At 31.2% G+C, this 22,066-nt stretch overlaps 1 protein-coding gene and 1 non-coding gene across 2 annotated transcripts in view; one reads left to right on the forward strand and one right to left on the reverse strand.

Annotated features, from left to right (window-relative positions):
• Positions 1-22,066, reverse strand: part of LOC126882944 (glutamate decarboxylase) — a 264,997-nt gene that overhangs the window by 236,594 nt on the left and 6,337 nt on the right. The window lies entirely within an intron of this gene.
• On the forward strand, positions 15,543-15,614 carry Trnah-gug (transfer RNA histidin (anticodon GUG)). The gene has a single exon. It is a non-coding gene; the product is annotated as a tRNA-His (tRNA).

Raw genomic sequence — 22,066 nt, forward strand, 5'->3', positions numbered from 1 at the left:
TTGTTCGTTTACTATTGTTCCAACTGTTCCAAGATAGTTATACTGTTTTACTCGTAGGGGAGTGCATTTAGATTTTCACTTCGGAAAAAATCAAACAAGATAAAACTTTTTGTAATTTCATTAAGAAATGTTTAATAAACAACATATCAAAAAGTTCTACTCGAGAAGTGGGTGCTTCATTTTTTATTAAACAAATGAACAGCGAAGTTAGATGTTTTTTTAAATAACTTCGAAAATATAATTTATAGAAAAAAACTGACTTGACCATTGAAAAATTCAGAAAATTTTACAAAAAAAAACCTTATATAAAGATTTTTCTAAAATTAAATCTCTAGCTTCTGTAATTTTTTATTTATAACGCTAAAGTCACCCTTCTCATACACATTGGCGCACTGTAAACTAGCGTTGGAAGAAGTGCACGGTTGAGTTTTTTAAATGTAATTCTTTAACTATTAGATCAAAAGAAATTCTACAAATTGGACATGAAAGAAGATTAAATAAGCTATCTTATGGTTGTAATAAAAAGAAATAAAATGTATGGACATAAGTACGGTGTGGGCGGAAAGTGAGCCTTACATGAATTTTGTTTAAAATGATTTAAAAATGTGTAACTAATACAATTTTACTTATAAAACTCTCAAATGTGCACAACTTACCTCTCAATCAACTTACTAAACGATGTTTCATTAAAAAAAAATCTCAAAAATTTAATTCAAATAATACGATGTCTCAAAAAATGTAATTTTTGAAAACTTCGTAGTTTTACAGAATTCCCACCATTTTAAGACGGTATTACTCAAGTTTGAATAAATCTAATACAATTTTTTTGCTATTTTTTTAAAGCTTGGGATGTAATTTTAAAAAAACACTGAATTATTTTACTTTACAAATGAAATAAACAATTTCTTTTTGAGAAAACTAAGAAAGATAACAAAAATGTAATACAAAAACCGAAAATTACCAGCTGAAAAAATGTATATACAGAGTGATCAAAACTTTTTTCTGTAAAACTTACCTAAAATACATATAAGCTTCAACAATAATAAATGTTCAATAAAAAATTTTTTTTTAGCTCTTATACAGTTCTGCGAAACTTGGAACGTATTGATAACTTTTTTAATATCAGTTTTACGAAAAAAAGTTATTCTTTATAAAATACTCTGCATCGTATATAACATAAGATGCAACCATCAAATATCAAATTTTGTTAATTTTGTACGAGGTATGTCAAAAAATATGAATTTCACTCAAGAGTAAAGTACCTTTATATTTCACAATATCGAAAATTTTTATCAAGAAAAGTTGTTTGGAATTAAAAACTATGTTTCAATATGTAATTATATCCTTCTAATCGAAAATTTGTTTTTTTTTAAATATTCTTTCTAATACATTTTAATTTTTAATATAATTGTGAAAATTATTTGTTTATCTTTTTTTTAAGAATGAAATTCCATATTTGTTTGATTGGATTCTACTTGTTTTTCATTTAAACAACCGCCATTTTGGATCCGCCATTTTGAAATTTAAATTTTTAATCTTTAATTCAGATTCAACAACCTGTTAAAAATAAAGACAATAAATGTTTTAGAAAAATGTTCTTTTTTATGTTCTTTTTAGAAAATCCGCATTTTGGATCCGCCATTTTATAGTTTATAATGTTAACATTTAAGTTAGGTTTATCAAAGCTCTCAAAAATAAATATAATATGTAGAAATAAATACATTTTGTAAAGAAATTATGATTTTACAAATATTTTTTAAGTTATCCGCCATTTTGGATCTGCCATTTTATAATTTAAATTATCAAAATTTGATTCAGGTTTAGCAACCTCTCAAAAATATCCACATATATGTAAACAGACACGATTTATAAAAAAAATTCGGATTTTACAACTACTTTTTAAGGATTTTTAGGAAAAATCCGCCATTTTGAATCCGCCATTTTGAATTTGCAAATTGTAATGTCAGATTCGGGTTCAGCATAATCAAAACTAAAATAAAAACATTTTTTATCAAAATAAAATGTTGAATTCACCCATATTCTTAACATTATTTATACAAAACAATTGTTATTGTTTACACAATTAATAAACAATTAGCGGCAAAATTTGTGAGTAGAACTTTTTACTTTAACATATTTATAAACTAACAAAAAGAGTTTTAGAAAAATATAACCTTGTTTGATTTTTTCCGAAACATTGTATCTTTTCGTTATAATTGCACTCTCCTATCGGTGTTAAGGTTAATACGAGTTAAAAAAATAATAAAATTATTCAAAATTAGGCGTAGAACATATTTTATATTAATTATATAGAACGTCATAATATCACTACACAGTCATTTGAAATGTGGTGCTTGATAAGGATGCTTAGAATAGCATGGACAAAGAAGAAAACAAACATGGAAGTAAGTATTGTGAGTAATTGGGCAAAAATACGAAATAATAAACACAATAAAAATAATAAAGTTACAATAACTGGGACATATAATGAGAGGACAGCGATATGAAATGCTAAAATTGGTAAAACGGGAAAGATAACAGGCAGTGGCGTAACAACATCCGTCGGGGCTCCCCCGCAGAATAGGAAATGGGGCCCCCTTTGACAAAATTATACTAAATGCGGCATGTGTAACATAACCTTATATGTGTTATAAACCAGTAAATAAACATGAAATACGGCGATACCGTGTAACTTTCAATGTCACCACCAAAGTGGTCCAGTCAATACTTTTCGAGTTATTTACCAGTAAAAATATTCAACATTGTTCAATAAAAAAACCACGTTTTCAAGCGGTTTTTCGCAAATAACTCAAAAAGTAAGTATTCGTAAATAAGTACCTAGCAAAAATGTAGCTCATACAAAAATGAAGTCTATTGACCAAGTAAATGTAAAGTAGCTCATGAAATATTTTTCTTATTTGTCAAATTCCAAATCGAATATTTCAACGCGAAATAACCAAAAAACGATGCACTTTTCGGGAAAAATTCATTAAAACTTTTTTAAAATGTTTAAAAAAAGTTTTAGGTATTTTTACTTTTTATAAAAATTTCTATCATCAAAACTAAGCGTGTTAGGCTCAAAATAGTTATAGCTTTTTTGGTAAAAAAAAATTGTGAAAATCTCCCCTTATTTAGCACCCCAAATGAAACTAATTATTATCGCTTTACAAATTACTTACCTTTTTTTTTATATGACCTGTAAGTTTCACCGGTTCAAAGTGCTTATTTTTAAATGGGTTTTATTTGAAAGGGCTCTGACGAGCCACTAATTACGAGTGTATGCAAGCTTTGAACAGCCATATCTTAACCAAATTTTGTCTTACAGAAAAACAAAAAAAAAACAAAAATATTTATAAAAGCAAAACCTACATTTCTTTACTTTTTGAGATTTTTCGTATCATTAATACCTGAAGACCGATTTTCGGGGGTCATGAACTTTTTTTATGATACATGCATAGCTTAGGTTACCTCACACTTTACCTCGTTCAGCACAACCTTTACTACCGTTCACCACAAAACTCTAAACATTTTTCTTGTAGTAAGCAGGATATGTGTTTGAAACTAAACACATTTGAACTGCAAATATTGAAATTTACATTATTTTAAATTTTTAATTTCTCTAGGGGGCTCTCTTGAACCGATCAAACTTAGGGGGAGATTTTCACGTTTTTTTTACCAAAAAAAGGGGACAACTTTATTTTGAGCGTAATTTGCATAGTTTTGATGCTAGAAGCTTGCTATAAAATGTTATAAAAAATATATAAAAAATAAAAATTAAGTTCTTTTTTAAACTTCTTCTTTAAAAAAAGTTTCAATGAGTTTTCCCCGAAAAGTGCTTCGTTTTCTGGTTATTTCACGTTGAAATATTCGATTTGAAATTGAACAAATAAGAACAATTTTTTATGAGCTACAACTTTCCTTTTACTGTGTCGATAGACTTCATAAATAGGAGAATAGGTACACCATTATTTTTGTTTTTTATAAGCTACATTTTTGCTAAAAATATTTTTTCGATAATTTTTCGAAAACCTGAATACGTGATTTTTTGTTGAAAAATAAACATGTTCACTCGCAAGTCACTTGAACAGTATTGACTAAAGAAGCTCTATAACAAAAGTTGCTTATAATTAGTCAATTTATCCATTTCCCGACTTATTTTAAACATATATTTTTCACCCCCGAGAAGGGGTAACTTTCACCCCCCAAGTAAAGCAACCAACGGTACAACTCCACCTTGGAAGTGGATGATAAGTAGAATCGAAATCCAAATTGCCAAGCAAATACGTCGTGACGCTGATAATTACACTCCAAAACGGTCATTTATTGGGCTATTAGTGTATTCATGCACTGTTTCTGACAACTTACATTTTTCATCTTTATTCGTATAGAATAAAATAGAAAGAAAATTAATAAACGACTACATTATTACATATTATTATTCTATGAGATGAACAACTTTCTTCGTGCACTACTATCAAAGAATAAATCTACAATTTTATTAATACGTAGTACAATACATACACACGATACATTGTATCTATCTGATGGACAACCTCATGTTCAATACTACGTTGCTTAAAAAACGTTGCGTATGTATGCGCAAAATAATATAACAATAACCCATTTTTACATTATATTAGGTGACAAAATGGGGCCCCTGACATATTGCCCCCCCCCCCGCAAGCTTCATGCTGCGGGGGCCTCTGTTACGCCTCTGATAACAGGAGGAAGGAGTATAGAAAGAAGGAGAGTGTCATGATTGAAATAATTAAACGACTGGTTTAAATGCAGTTCTATAGAACTATTCAGAACAGAGGTAGATAGAGTAAAGATAGTGATGATAATATCCATGCGATTAGGAGACGGCACATAAAGAAGAAAAATATTGCAGTAGTTAATAATATTGATACAGTTGAGCCCGGGAATCTTTACCTTTGCGTCATCATTTAAAGCATACGAACTAAGTCGATTATATGTCGGAAATTGAAATTTACTAAACGCAACAGCAAGTCACTTACTGTCACTTGCTGTTGCGTTTAGTAAATTTCAATTTCCGACTTATCATCGACTTATTTCGTACCTATGCTTTAAATGATGACGCACGGGGAAAGATTCCAGGACTCAAGTGTAAACTACTTCTGTAAATAAACTAATGAAATTTGAGTAGTTAAAACAATTTGTAAGCTCTTTAAACAATCTGGTTACACAGTAGGTAAGCTAGGTAAAGAATGTATCTAGAAATAAAATCATTGATTGCCATTTACCCAAATCGGATAAAACTAAAAGCATTCAATTAAGACAATTAATTGCAAATAGTTTCCAGTTGGAACTCAGGTGCACAAAACCGCAGTTAAGCCCTTAATAGAGGGTTAACTGTCCTCATTAATCATTCAGCCACCCTATCTAGACACATGATGGTGGATGAATGGGAGTCTGAGGATTTTAACCATTTGGCGCATATTCATTGTTTAGTAGGTAGACTGTTTTAGTCAGCCATAGAGCTAAAGTGTAGTAAAATCGAGCATTATTTAGAACAAATTCTGTTAGCTTACTTTTTTTTTATTAAGTATACCGCGTCAACCATGAAAGGTTATTGGCAGGGAAGAGTTGTACATAAAATCAGATGTTTGCTTATAACAACTAATTACAATTGAGAACTTAAGCTTGTTTTTATATTAGATTTTACAATTTTTAGTTAGTTTTAGAAACTTAGTCACTTTATCACATTTATTATAGTTCAGAGCACTTTTCAGATCACTTGGTAAATCACTTTTAAGTCGTTCCAGGTGATAAAAATGGATACGCCACCACTAGCTTTACCAGCGTTTGTTCTAATTTTATGGTAGGCCTCATATTGTTTTAATGAGTATTATTTTTTATTTGTTGTGAAATATGTCTCTTGTATAAGCAGATAACTTGTGGATGTGTTTCTTTAATTAAAAGCTGTAGCATTTCTATATGTGTGAATACGGATTGAATGTTCCACTGAATATTAGCCATTTTTTTTATTTATCGCTAGAAGGAGTATTTTCCTGTGATGCGTCAGTATCTTCAGAGGTGTCATCCTGAATACTAAAATCTTGGTTTATTTTACTAAGTAGTTTTTCCTTGATTCTTGTAATTATAGATTTAATTGCTCTTTCGTTCAACATGGGATATATTTCAGTTAGCATATGTCCCAACCCGTGTATATCCTGTGTGTATTCTAGGGCCAGTTCTACTGGGTTGGAAGAACCGTGAACGTCTTCTAAGAATGCTAGTAATTGGGTGTAATTTAGTACATATGGTGGTGATACATCCTGGATAAATTGTTTGACTGGTTGTAATAATGACTCAATATTAGTAGTTTCTGAAGTGGATTTGTCTAATTTGATAATTTTTTTCTTCTTTTTAATTTGCACTGGTTTTGGTTTCGTGAATTCTGTTGGTATAGTTTCTGTAGGAGTGGAGCAAGTTGGGGATGACACTTCCGAGTGAGATCGTTTATTTTTATTATTGGTATCAGTGTTGACTTGAGCATCTATTTCTTCTCGAGATTCGTCATTTACATGTGTAATTTGATTTTGTTCGGGGCTAGTAGATGGTATTTGTGGAAGAAAATTTTCTTCCGTTTGGGGCTTTTGACTATTTTGTGAATAAGAGGGATTTGAGGTACAGTCCCAGAAAACGTGACCAGTTTGGTGGCATTTGTAACAAGTTAGTTTATCGGAAGGAAAAATTCGGTACGAAATATTTTCAAAATCAATTAGGACGGAGTTGGGTACAGTAAAATTGTCTGTAAGTACAAAGTAAACTTGTCTTCGAAAACTAAGTACATGGCTGTATTGCGGGTCTTGTATTCCAACTCTAAGGAACGAAATCGGAGACATTAATTTAAAACCAAGATTGATTAAAGTCTGTTCGATTATGTTATGGGGTATAGATGGACATACTTGGGATATAACTAATCTATTAGCGGGTGTAATTAGTTTACGTGCTTTGATTGTATGTTCCCCAATTTTAATTTCACCATGTTGACTTAGAAAATCATCTACGACTTGTATGCTTGAAAGGTAGATGCATATTCTTCCGTTTGACATTTTGGATGAGAACAGTACATTTTTTGGATGGACTATAGTTCCTACTGCCATGGTGTGCTCTTCTGTTCTTATTCCGTCTACTGCCGGTAAAATTATGGCCTGGTTTTTTGTTGGGAATTTTGTTAATGGTTGTTGCTTAGTGGTGGTAGAATAAGTAGTGTTTTGCTGATCGGGATTAATTGATGGACTCCTGTAGTCAGAAGTACCACCTGCCATTTTGTCAAATTTATGACTCTGTTTATTTAAACGTAAATAGTCGATCTAGCCATTAGCAAGATAATGTAATAGTTGAAACTAGTTTTTAAATAATTAATAAATACGAGATATAAATAATGTTCTTCGTATGTATATAAAAACAATGCTTGTAATCAAACTACTGCAAAATTTGGAAACTGTACTTACAGCTATTAACAGATCACTGTACACTGCTTCTATATATTTCGGTTTATTATTTAAATTTACAATGTTTCTTCTCAAGACTATAAAAGTTGTGGAGCTCAAAGTATTTCGACTTTTCTAACTGAAATTTGAGGACCGGATCTAAGCTCACTTTTGTTGTATTTAGTTTTAAATATTGTATTATTTAACCGTTTTTATGTTAATATGTTCATGGGTGGAATCAATACCATATCCTTTAATGTACTTAATTTTAATGTACTTAATCTTAATGTACCTACTGGATATCTTTAATGTAGGTACTTTTTTTAATATTCTTACCATATTCTTCTTCTTCTGTTATCAATTATTTAATTTTAACCTGGAGTGGATCTTGGCTGACTGTACAACTTGCTTCCATCTCACACGGTCATTCTTGATAATTTGGTCGGTGGGTACCCCTTCTTCTTCTTCTAGCGCCTACTCTACTAATGAAGACTGGCTATAACCTTTGCAAATTTGTCTCTATCTTTCGCTTTTCTGTAAAGCATCTGTGTGTTTAACCCGGTCCAGTAACGACTTTTTTTCAGCCAGGATATTTTTCGTCTACCAGGATCCTTTTTTCCTTCAATTTTACCTTCATAATTAGCTGTAATAACTCGTACTTATCATTTCTAAGTATGTGCTCCAAGTATGCTGTTTTTCTCTTTTTAAGTGGTCAAAAGTTCTCTGTCTCTTCCTGAGTCTGTGCTGAGGTTACTATTGCTTTTCATCTTTGTCCGCCCTTTGCCAATATTTCCCATTGTCTGTCTTCTATTTTCTCCATATCCTCTTCTATAACTCTATCTTTTCACCTATTTCTAGGCCGTCCTACAGATACTCCCCCATCTGGATTTCACAAAACCCATTTTTTATAATGCGATTGTCGATAACTATTATTGACTTACTGTCAAAACTATTGATTCAGAACTGAAACAGACGAGCCACTCTGCAGCGCTACACCGAGAGAAAAAAATTCTTGACATAAAGAAACTTTATTAATATTTAAGAAAGATCGACTTGGCATATTGCCTAAGAAATATATCTTTGTATGTAAGATATAATTTTCTAAAATATTTCAAATAAATTCTACTATAGCCAAAGAAATATATCTTAAACATGATTTAACTATCACTTTCTGGCAAACTTCAAACCCATTTATCAGAAAGAAATTACACTTGATGTTAATTAATTTTATTAGTCATAAAAATATATTTTCTACACATTACAAAACTATTCTTTCTGAGCAATAATATTTCTTAGTAAGGAATATTATTATTTTACTATTAATAATTAATGTATTTAATGTTAAGAAATATATTTCGCAGAGATAAACGTATACTTAGAGTTAAGTTAATATTTCTTGAAAATAAAGTGATATTACATACGGCGAAATAAATCATTGTGTTAAGGTAAAATCATTATTTATTAATAAAACAATATATAAAACTTTATTATTACATACAAATATTTTCTCCACTCTTAAACCACTAGCTTCTACACAACAATAAAAGGATGGAGAGGCAAATTCAACTTCCTCAAATTTTCCTTCTTTTGTTAATAGCACTTTGTATATCAGCAATTCACTAAAACAAAATCGTTATGTAGAAAGAGTAAACTTACTTTAATAAAATTTTCTTTATGAAGATATACTTAGATATTTATTTTGACAAATTTAGGAAATACAAAAAAAAAAACAAATACACGGCCCCACATAAGAACTATTAATACTAATAATAATCAATCATATTTAGTTCAAACATGGCATTACTTAAACTACACATCTTTGTTTATTTTTTTCTTTTTGTTAATGAAATATTAATTATTTATCTGTATAATATTAAGTCACACAATAAACATTCTTTAGCTAAAACAAGAGGGAAAATACAACCAATGAAAACATTGAAGCAGACATAATAATATGTAGTTTTCTTAATTTTTCTAATCTAAAAGAGACAGCATACCTAATCATTAAGAAATTTTATTACGGGAAAGTATTATTAGTTTACATCTAAGTCATTTAATACATATTAACTAATTCACGGTTTTCGGCAATAACATTTCTTAACCATAAACATATATTTCTTTTAGACTAACTGATTTCTTTATCACAAATAAATGAACAGAAAACATCCTCAGCGTTGCACCCGCCATGTTTGATATAGCGTTGTATTGTATATTTTTATAGAAGACGATACATTCAAGAAACCTATTATAGTTGATACATAAGTATACACATTTTTAAAAAGGTACTTACATGTATAAAGTTCTACCATTTCTGGAAGGCCCCGCAGTTGGTTAATAACTCCTTTCTTAATATTGTTCTGAAGCTATATATTAATATCATTCTGTCACAGCTTTAAATTGTGGCATATTTCCCACTTAGAATAATAAGCTCCTTTATTTCAGAGTCGTCGATCATTATACCTAAAAAGCATATAAAGATACTATTATGTTTCTTTTTTAACCATTCGCATACGCAACAATATTATTATTACATCTTAAATTACTCAGTTTACTTTTATTTAATACCTATATATGTACGTACCTTCAAAATATCCGTTAATTTTTAAGGAACACCAATAAATCAAAAATCCATCTATATGAACATGAACATATCACGCCATCTTGACAAACACTGACGACTAAATCATAAATAGTTAATCTGCGCAATTCTTTTGTGGAAGAAAATCTCTTTGCAAGTAACATTTCGGCATTAATGACAACGTTTTTATTTTATAACCACAGTTACTACAGAGGGTATTTCTGAAGAATTATTTCTTGTGGTTTAAAATATTTATTTGATTGCAAGAAAATTTCTTGTTCACAAATATAAATATGGATTAACTTAACATTATATTTCTTATACTGCAAAATATTTGTAGTTTTCAATTTAAGAAATAAAAACTTTAGGATAAGAAATTTAAATGTAACCATTAATGCATTTCTTAGTATTGAAGAAATTATCTGTAAGAAATTATTAAGTTGTGTTTAAAAAACTCGTTTCTTTATATGTGAACCGGTATGTTTAAGTTAATAGGATATGTTAACTTTTAAGAAATATTGCTCAAAGAAATCGGTGTTTTAGGAGAAAAGAAATTGTTCTCTCGGTGTACTGAGTGGATCCACAAAGTGGCTTTAACAGGCGATTTTGTAGCCCCAATGATTTTGTAATCGACGCCACAATGGCGAGGATCGACGACAGTGGCTGGCTAGTCTGCAGAGTGGCTTGTCTGTTTCATTTCTTACTGTCAATAGTTATTTTTAATTTGTGAATAATGGGACACCAGATCGAGAAATTACCCACAGGATACAGTTGGCTTAACTTTAACTAAAAACGAACGCGTGTGGTTCCAACGAATATTTGGTGGTTCTCTGTGATCGAGTTATCGAGGAAGAGCTATAAAAAGAAAGATATAGAAGAATGTGGTGATGCCTGTGATGGTGTACCTCTGATGGTGGTACTATTTACATAATATTTTATATAGACGGTTTTATATGCTGTTGTTTACTTATTACGAGTATTTTGGTTTTCCGTATGTTCAGATCCAGACCTGCCTCCCTACAACTCTCAACGACACTATCAAGTGGTGTTTGCAGATCTTCTTGACTAGAAGCTAGGAAGAAGATATTCCTTTCACTAATTCGTCGTAATTAAATTAGAAGACGTAATATTTTGATCCAATATAGGAATAATAAATTTGTGATTCGGATAGCTTAAATTGATTAAGCTTTGATATTAATGAAGGTACATATTTTCATTTTTTAAACCTTCCCACATAAAGTGAAATTTAAATCCAGACTCCATTCGGCATAGATTTGTCAGAAAAAAGCCCTCATAATGGAAATATACACGCATAAAATATTTCCGGGTTCTATACAGTCATTAAGATAATGCCAGGCCATCTTTTCAAACATTATTTCTGCATGACCTCTTCTGTTATTTCGTTCTAGATTTTCATCAACGAAACCTTTTGCTTTGAAAAGCTTTTTGTTTTGAAAAGAATATGTTTTATTAAGATCTCTAAGAGCCTTTAGCGCCGCGATTATTTAAAGTTAAGGAAAAGTTTTAAGTTTTATCCTGGCTAAGGTATAGTTAGATTAGCTTTGTTATCTTGCTTTATTCGCTAAAATTAATGAAGAATGAAAGGCAACAAGGAATTATGGCAGGGGAGTCCAAGCGCGGATTTTTGCAGTTACTCGATCGCGTCAGAAAATCACATAGGGACAAACCTTGTACCCTGTAAATGTTCACCTACCATTATGGACTCTAAATACAGGGTCGTGCGTTGGGGCAGTCCCTAAAAAAATCTATCCTTAGAAAAACTCGAAAACGTTAAATTAAGACAAGGTAAGGTAAGTTAGGTACATGAAGAACAGTGTTTATTTAAAAAATCTGACGATTTGAGCGGGACCGGGCATGAGGAAATGGGCGAGTCACAAAGTTTTACAACAATAAAGAGAATATTTCGCACAATTAAGGCGGATTGACATTACTAGTGAATAACGAACGTGGCTCACGCTTACGTATTTTGCCCGTGCTATTGTTAGATATTTTATTATCTATTTTCAGACTCGAGCAGTACATTTGTATCTATGCATTACATAAATACAAATGTACTGTTCGAGTTTGAAAATAGATAATAAAATATCTAACAATAGCACGGGCAAAATACGTAAGCGTGAGCCACGTTCGTTATTCATTAGTAATGTCAACCGGCAGGGCCCCCGTAAGGGCTACTGGCGCCTGTGTGCAAAAAAGGATTTTGGCGCCCCTTAAGGCATTTTGGTTATTTATTTATTTATTTCTATGATTTCTTTGAAAGTATGTAGGTATTAAGGCAAAAAACTGAACTTTAGAAGTCATAATAAGTTTTAATGAGTTTTCCCCGAAAAATGTTCATTTTTAGGATATTTCATGTAGAAATATTAGATTTGCAATTTGAGGAATAAGAACGTATTTTTCATGACCTTCAATTTTGGTTTTACTAGGTCTATAGACTTCATTAACATTCCATTTTTGTCGTTTTTTTATAAGCTACATTTTTGATAACAAAATATTTTTGGATAAAATACTTAGTTTTTGAGTTATTTGCCGCCTAAATATTTGCCTAAAAACGTTGAAAAACCGCCTAATAAGGTGTTTTTTTTTGTTGAAAAAATAGACATTTTCACTCGAAAATAACTCGAAAAGTATTTATTTAGTTACAAAACTCTATAGAATAAAAGTAAGAATTAGCCAGTTTATCCATTTCCGGACTTATTTTAAACCTATATTTTTTCATTCCCGAGAAGGGGCAACTTTCACTCCTAAAGCAAAAGCGACTAATGGCATAAGTCCAACTTTGAAGTAAAGGGAAGTAAATCCTAAATCCACATTTTCATGCAATTCGGTGGTGACCTTGAAAATTATACGGTATCACGTTCATGTACTGGGCTTTTTCAAGAAATATGAAAAAAAAAAAATTAAGAAACGCTTTTCTTTAGTTACGTGTGACTAAAATTAAAAATATTATTAAAAAATTAACCAAAATGCAAAAAATAAAAAAAAATTTAAAATCGAAGGATTATTCGAAAAAAACTGTTAGACCGATTAAATATACAAAAATCTTACACACTCGTTGAAAAATTGAAAAAACCAACACATTCGTTTAAGAAAAGCGTGGGGCGCGTCTTCATCGAATAAACGGTTTGAGGTCATTCGTTAAAGAAAAGCGTGGGGCGCTTTTCTTTAACGAATTTGTTAGATTTTTTCAAATTTTAAACGAATGTGTGAGATTTTTTTATATTTAATCGATCTAACAGTTTTTTTCTGATAATCCTTCGATCCTTTAGTTAATTTTTTAATTTTAGTCACACGTAACTAAAGAAAAGCGTTCGTTAATTTGTTCTTTTCACATTTCTTTTTATTTTTTACGTTTTAGTCTTTTACATTTTTCAAACATTAAAATATATCGTCATGTTTAAAAAAAGGATGTATATGATAGGCACATTTTTTGAATTTATTTCAACATTTGATAGCTCCATTGTACATTTTCTGTAATTTCTTCATACATTTCTTAAATCAAAATCAATTTTTTTTATATTTTTTTCTTAAATCAAAATCTACACCGTGGAATAGTAAAGCACTAGAAGAGATGGAAAGACTGCGAAAACGGTAATAGACAAACATGAAAAAAGTAGTCGGAAGAGAATTTAAGCATTTTCCATTAAAATCTTTTTTTTTTATTTAAACAATTAATAAACATAAAAAAAGTTTTTATTGACTATTCGTGTATTGTTCTCGGGAATAAAATGTCTGCAAATTTTCATTCATTTGCATTGAAGAAAAGGCAGTCAAATTAACGTCTGCAGATTTGACGCAAACAATTGAACTAAATAAAAGCGTTTAAAAAAGTAATAACAATTATTGCAGTAGCCATATTTTCTGAGACTTTGCTGTTGCAAATTCATTAATTATATCGCTAAAATTTATACCATCAAACATTTATTGTTTAATTGCTAAAATTGCTAGCCCAGGCAATCTTTCTTGAAGAATTGTCCTTAAACGATTTTTAATTTTGAAAAAGATCGCTCGCCAAAAGCTATAGATTAGGCAATGTCAAAAGAATTCTTAGTGAAATGCCTACTTTTAAAAAGCTGGAGATTAATGGTTTTCAAATATATTATTGTAAAATATTTAAGGGATCAGTACCTATCATCAAGTAATGAAAAGAACTTTAACGCTTTAATTTCAAAACAATAGATTGTAGTCTATATCCTTATTATCCTGATCTGTCAGTCGTTCTTCAAGAACAAAACAACGCTTTAAAAGATCGCTGTCACTTAATTTAAATATGTTTCGTGTGCATTTATATACCTAATTCTATTTTTTTTTATTGAAATTATCGTGTCTCGACAGCTATGGCCATTGACACGGGTACAAAAACGTATGGAGTATTACATTATTTGAGGTAAATACAGTAGATTTGGTGAAAATACAGTTCTTACAATCTTTGCTGTTTTTTAACGAATTCTATTTAATTTCTCAACTTTTGTCGTAAAATTAGTTTTTTTGCCAATTTGTTTTTTCAATTTTTGGCCCTGGGTTTTGGCGCCTCTAAAGGATGGCGCCCGTGTGCATTGCACAATTTGCACATATGGTAGCGGGGGCCCTGTCAACCCGCCTTTAACAATAAATACGTAACATTTTCGTATGAATACAGACTAGTGATGTAACGAATGTCGCTTTTTTAACATTCGCGAATACGAATGCGAATGCGAATATCTAATAACGACATTCGCGAATGCGGATGTGAATGCGAATATTCAGTTTTCTTTAATTTGTTTCTATTTTTGAAATGTTTTCTAAATTTATAATGAGAAGTTAATTGATATTTAGTATAAATCAATTTGAATCTTAGCTTTATAACATTATACTAAATAATAAAACAACATGAAGGCTGATAATCTGATTATACAAGGTTAAGTTACCTTGTTTTAATAAAAAAAAAGATGAGAAAAAGAATAGATTTTGTTTAAATTAATATGATATTCATATTCGCAAAACATTCGCACACATTTTGCGAATGCGAACGCGAATGCGAATGTTCAAAAAGATGCGGATATTCGCGAAAGCGAATGCGAATACGAATATTCGTTACATCACTAATACAGACCCAAGTTAGTTACGCCGCAGAATGTGAAGCAATTTGTGTGTTTACTTCTCGTCAAGGACGACTGTTTTTATATTTACGATTAGTTTTTGTGAAAATTCTCTTTAAAATAAGGAACCTAGGACCTAGGGTAGGTTTTTGTAGTTAGGTCAGCGTTTTAACAAAGTTGAAGTAAATGTTTCTAAGGAAAAAAGACTCAACTCTAATAGGGGTAACAAAGTTATGCCCATAATAATATCTATGACATTTTAAAATGCCTCTCCTGTAAAATCGTCTTTTTTGACTTAAGCCTACAGCCTACGTTCTTGCGAAGCGGCGATATGGTAATCAACTTCTACTACACGATTATTCTTGTATATACGGTTTTTAGATAGGAAGTTCCAACGTCTCCGTAGCCGTGATCGTCTAGTGGTTAGGACCCCACGTTGTGGCCGTGGTAACCCAGGTTCGAATCCTGGTCACGGCAATGTGCAAAACATTGTCACGGTGAGACACTTTTTTCTTTTTTTATATTTAAACAATATTTTATAATGTGTTACGAAGAATATAATTTAATATTTATATTGATTTGTAATAATGGGTACTTTTTTCACTTTCACGGAGAGATTTTTTTTGTTTTTTTGACAAATTGTAATATATTATTTACTTCATTCAGTATTAAATTTTTCATTGCTTGGAAGTGGATTTGTTTTTAAATCCAAAATTCTTCATTCTCTTCATCTTCTTGCATTTCTTCTGCACTGTAAGATGGTGAGAAATTGCTGCTGTGATCCATTAGATTACTTTATTATTTTACTTAGACTCGTCTTTGTCTATATTAGTTTTAGACCAGTAAGGATCTGTTTTTAGGTGGATGCTAGAGGTGGCATTCAGATTTTTGCGGATAAAGTTAGGTGATAACTTCGTTAATAATAATTGATTTATGCTCCTTCTCAAATATGCCCGGAACATTCATAAAAAAAACAAAATATTTAAAAATTTCAAAAAATTTCGTTTTTTTTTCTACTTTTTTTGCTTATAACTTAAAAACTATTCATTTAGAACAGGGGTGGGCAATTACTTTTAAGCGCGGGCCAAAATGAAATTTTCAAAATGTTTCCCGGGCCGGAGATACCCAGTATGTACGTTGCGCACACGCTAATGTTTTTGGTGGATGTTTTTCTCTGCATTTTTTTGACAACAATACTATAAGTATCATATTAAAGAATTTGGACAAAGACATTTGACTGTTAATAATAGATAATACTAATAATAAATTGAATAGTTGGGTGTGGGTGTACATGCGAACCATTTGTTCCCAGGAAAACTACGAAATTTTTAATGTGGTCCATTATATTAAGCCATAACAAGGATCCAGATAAAAAATGAAATTCAGAAATTCAAGAGCAGCCTTTATAAATATAAGGAAATTTCTGAGTAACCAAAGATTCAATCTTCAAATCTGATATCGAATGGTAAAACGTTATGCCAAGTCAACCATCATCGACAAAATTCAAAGGAGACAGCTGCTCTTTCAGCTGATCTGGTATGGTCATGTAAAAAGAATGGACGACGACAGGCTTCTAAAACAAATTTTAAAATTGACGCCAAGGGAAAGAAGAGAGGAGGGCCGAAACAATCCTAGCTCTGTGGCATTCAGAAGGTAATGTCAAAAAGGAACCTTCACCCTGGCGAACGCAACGACGGACAAACGAAGCTGGAAACTGGGAACTGGAAGGCAGAGAACCCTATAAAAAAACCGGGATAATAATAAAAATGGTATGTTCACTCTATTCTCGTTTATTGGATTGTTAATGTTGAATTAATGAGAAAGCTGGAAGCTTTTGAGATGTGGCTTTTTGGGAGAATTTTGAAAATACCATGGACCGATCATATTACGAACGAAATGGTGAGAAATCATTAAAAGGAGAAAGACAGCAAAGAGAAAGGGCAAATACTTAGAAATATAAGTACGTTGTTGTAAGTTGTTGCAGAAGCTGATTACATAGGGTAAAATCGAAAGAAAATCGTGTTAAACATAGATGCAGAAAATCTTTTAAGAAAAGCAGAAGATAGAGATTCATTTCTTTGAACACTACGAACACTAATACTGTTGATTTCAACAAAATCGCATAAAAGAGATGAAGAGCATAGGCGCAAAATTTCGGACCAATGCTTTTTAAATGCATTCATTTTTTTCGAATCCTGATAAAACTAATATTTTTGAAAAATTGAAACGCAGAATGAAAGATTACATTATTACCGAGGGCCGAAAATCCCTTAGAATAAACAGAGTTTCTTTTGAATGAGATATTTGAAATTCAAAAACACATTAAATTTTCTCTTTTTTTTTCACCCCTGTGACTTATTAAAATAAACATAGAAGTTTTCAGGAACTTTCGGCCCTCGGCAATAATTTAATATTTCATTCAGCGTTAAAATTTTTCAAAAATACTTATTTTCTCAGGATTCGAAAAAAATGAATGCATTTAAAAAGCATTGCGCCTATGCTCTTAAAAAAAATTGCTTGCTGGATTTCTCAACGGGCCGGATAAAGTAAGCTAAAGGGCCGGATGCGGCCCGCGGGCCGGCTTTTGCCCACCCCTGATTTAGAACAAAGTCGTATAGGAATAAAACAAAGATAATTAAATTTTCTATCAGATGCGATTGGTTAAAAATGTCTTAATTTATCACCCTTGCTTCAAAATAACAATAAATATAAAATAAGGGGCCAAAACAAGCCTGTCCTTATTCAATGATTTTCCATCACTTAGGTTACACTTGGAACCTTCCCAATTCGCTTAGAAAATTTTTGTAATGTGCTAAAACTGCACACCAAATTTCATTAAAATTGACTTACTAGATTTTGCATAATAATTTTGCAATCTAAACTTTTTTAAAAAATTAAAATTTTTTAAAATCTTGCAAAACAAAAACTAGAACATACAAAGATTTGTCAATTTTTTTTACATATAAAGAAGTACTCCACCTATCTAATGCACTTTACAGAATTGAAATCGGATTATTTAAGCAGCCTCAGCAATGTTTTAAAGTTATAAACAATTTTTTGGCTTATAAACAAATTAGTGCTATGGCCAAGAGGGGGTGTGCTGCAACACTAAAATATTTTTCTTTGGATTCAGGCGATTATCAAGTTTCTTGTACTTTCTTACTCATGGCTAAACGAGATAACCAGATGTCTACGATCAGTAGACATAGCTTTTAGTCTCATTTTTAGGGTTTGAACGTTTCGTTCAGCTAAGCCGTTTGTAGCAGGATGACCAGGAGCAATAAACTTTTGAAAAATACCATGAGTTTTTGAAAATTTTTTAAATTGATCACTTACAAAAATTGTAGCGTTGTCTGACACCATAACTTGAGGATATCCGTGAGTAAGAAAGTACAAGAAATTCTTTTAAAATATAGAGCGACACCACTTTCCTGTGGAAAATCACCAGCTGAAATGTACCTGAACAGATGTTTAAGAATCAAACTCGACGCACTACGTCCACCAAAACTTAGAAGATCAGAAAATCAACCCAATGGTGCAAGACAATTAAATGTGGGGGAGAGAGTACAAGTACGGTATTACCAAGGTAACCAGGAACTTTGGAAATTAGGCACAATTGTTAAAAAGTATGGATTGTTACATTACGAAGTCCAACTTGATGATGGCTATTGTTTAAAGCGTCACATTGACCAAATTCGTAAAACCATGGTACCTAAAAAGAATGTAACCTTTGTAAACGAACCAGAAGTAATTCATTATCAGCCACAATATCAAGAACTCCCCCTGCATCTTCTGCCATCTATCCAACCTCCAGTCCATTTACATCCAAATCCAATCAACGAAAATCTAGGTCCAATGATAGAACCTGATCATCCTGATAATGAACTGGTACCCATTAATGAACCTGCTGCGGTACCCATTAATGAACCTGCTGTTGAAGAACGTAATGATCTTCCACAGTTAAGAAGATCTGAACGGATTCGACTTTTCAAGTCAAGATTTTAGATTTAGGTTTTTAATTCTTTTCTATTTTTTTAATTTCAAAATAGCGTGGGACATTATAGTATCCTCCTCTATTTATAGCAGTTGTTATGTAATGTTATATATAGTGATGTCAGTTCATATTTTATTAGTTGTCAAAATATATTTATCGAAATGCGAAATGTTCTACTTATTCAATCTGCAGATATAACAGGGTGGTACGGGCTCCTTTATTTAGATGGACTTACCCAAGTTTTTTTTTATGTATTTTGACCTGTAGAACACGAATTTTTTGGGTAACAGTTGATCCGGATGTCGATAAGATTGTTATAAACAAAGAACTTGAGGAATTACATAACATCGATTTTTCGCAAAATAAAACATTTTTTTGTATTTCTTGGGTAATTCTAAGCAAAAAATGTTTTTACAAGTTTTTTCGTAGGATGCGTAGTTTTCGAGATAAACGCGGTGGAACTTTCAAAAAATCGAGAAATTGCAATTTTTGAACGCGAATAACGTTTGATTAAAAAATAAAATAGCAATTCTGCTGACAGCATTTGAAAGCTTAAGCCAAATTATACCGGTTTTAATTATTTGCATTGCTAAAAATTAATTTTTTTATTATTAAACAAAGCTATTTGTTTATAAGCCAAAAATTGTTTATAAATTTAAAACATTGCTGAGGCCCCTTAAATAATCCGATTTTAATTCTGCAAAGTGTATTAGATAGGTAGAGCACCTCTTTATATGTAAAAAAATTAGCCAACTTCTAAATGGTCTACTTTTTGTTCAGAAAGATTTTAAAAAATTTGAACTTTTTTAAAAACATTTAGATTGCAAATTTATTATGCAAAATTTATTAGGTCGATTTTAATGAAATTTGGTACACGATTTAAGTATGTTACAAAGAATTTCCTAAGCGAATTACTAACGTTCTGAGTGCCACCAAAGTGGTTAAAAAATATTGAATAACAAAAGATCTATTTTGCCCCCTTATTTTGTATTTATTGCTATATTGCAGAAAAGATAATACCTTAAGACATTTTTTACCAGTCGTATATCATACAAAATTCAATTATCTTTATTTTATTTCTCTACGACTTTATTCCAAAACGAAGCGTTTTAAAGTTGTAAGCAAAGAAAGCAGAAAAAAATCGATGTTTTTCGAAATTTTTAATAATTTTAATTTTTTTATTAATGTTCCGGGCATATTTGAGAAGGAGCATAAGTCAATTATTATTACTGAAGGTGTCACCTAACTTTATCTGCAAAAATCCGAATGCCACCTCTCACATCCAAAAATAGACGTTTTTTCGCAAGTTTAGATTTTTCTATTTTCTATCTATTGGTTGTTGTTATAAGTCGTTTCTAATATTTTCTTTTCTTTCCCTATCCAGCTTCGTCTTAGCAGCTATCTTTCTCAGTTGCTTTATTTCTGCTGCATTTATGGTTTTCGTTCTTTTATTTGTAATCCATCTAGTTTGCATATAGGAGTATTGGTATTAACATTTCGTTATATTATAACCAGATAATAATATAGCAAAACCAAACAAAAAAAAACTTGAATACAGTTGAGTCCGCGAGTCTTTAATTTTAAATATAAATTTAAGATAGTCATCATTTAAAGCATACGAAATAAGTCGGAAATCTATTTCACGCAACAACAACTGACAGAAAGTGGCTACTGTTCCGATTACGTGTTTTATTATAAAATTTGACGTTATCAAATATATAGAATGTCAAATGTAAGTTTTGCTTTAAAATTTTTGTGCAGAATTAAAGCTACATTTGAAGTATCCTAATAAATTCTTTTATTATTATTGATTAATAAATAAATAAACAATTTATAAAAAAATTCAATAACATATTTTATTTTTGTTATTTTATTCACTTTGACAGAAATCTAAACACAATCATTTCTTTACTGTGTGAATGACGTTAGCTTTGTATGTTTTAAATATTAATTGCCAAAATATATTATTTCAAAGCCCAATATAAAATTAGTTGTGAAAACAACTGTTTGTGTAATATAAAGAAACTTCAAAACGCAAAAACTCGACAAAAACCGCAAAAAATTCAACTGACTGACAGCCACAAAAGTAAACAAAGCAGAAACGTCAAACAAAAATTGTGCTTTAAATATGAAAACATACCGAATCGTCTTTTTTTGTACCTATCTCTTTTCAATGCACTGAGTCTAGATGGTTCATAAAAATAACATGTGTTTTTACTTAATAACAAACGGCAGCTGGTTTGTCATGAGTTTCATGCGTGGAAGAGAATGATGTTAGATAAAAAGTATGTGTTTTATCTCGCCAGGTATTAATGACGCACGGGTAAAGACTCGCGGACTCAACTGTATCTAGGCCAGATATTGAGATACGATAAGTACCGTCTATTGCAATTGATGATCCAGGGGAAAATAGACAGTAAGCGCGGGCCAGGCAGGAGAAGACACTCGTGGCTCCAAAATCTGCGGAAGTAGTTCGGGCCCACATCAGTCGAACTATTCAGAAGTGCCGTAAGCAAGATCAGAATTGCCATGTTAATAGTCAACATTCGCAACGGACAGGGCACTTGAAGAAGAAGAATAATACAGCCAGACAACCAGAGACAGATGCAACGACTAATAGGTATACGGAATTACGGATGGAGAAAATAAAAAAAAAAATACGACAAAAACGGTAAATACAACTCTAGTGTTTTGTAAAGGACAACAATTATAGACCATCGAAACATCTACTTTTATAATCGAATACAGGCAAAGATAAATGGAAAACTGACGCAGTTTATACCAGTACAAAGTGGAGTCAGACAAGGTGACTCGTTAAGCCCACTGCTCTTTAATATAATAATGGACGAAATAATAGAAGCAGTACGTAAAGGTTATGGTTACAGAATGGGAAACAAAGAAATCCAAATATTATGTTATGCAGACGACGCCGCAT

Source organism: Diabrotica virgifera, chromosome 4, assembly GCF_917563875.1.
Source record: "Diabrotica virgifera virgifera chromosome 4, PGI_DIABVI_V3a".
NCBI lineage: Eukaryota > Metazoa > Arthropoda > Insecta > Coleoptera > Chrysomelidae > Diabrotica > Diabrotica virgifera.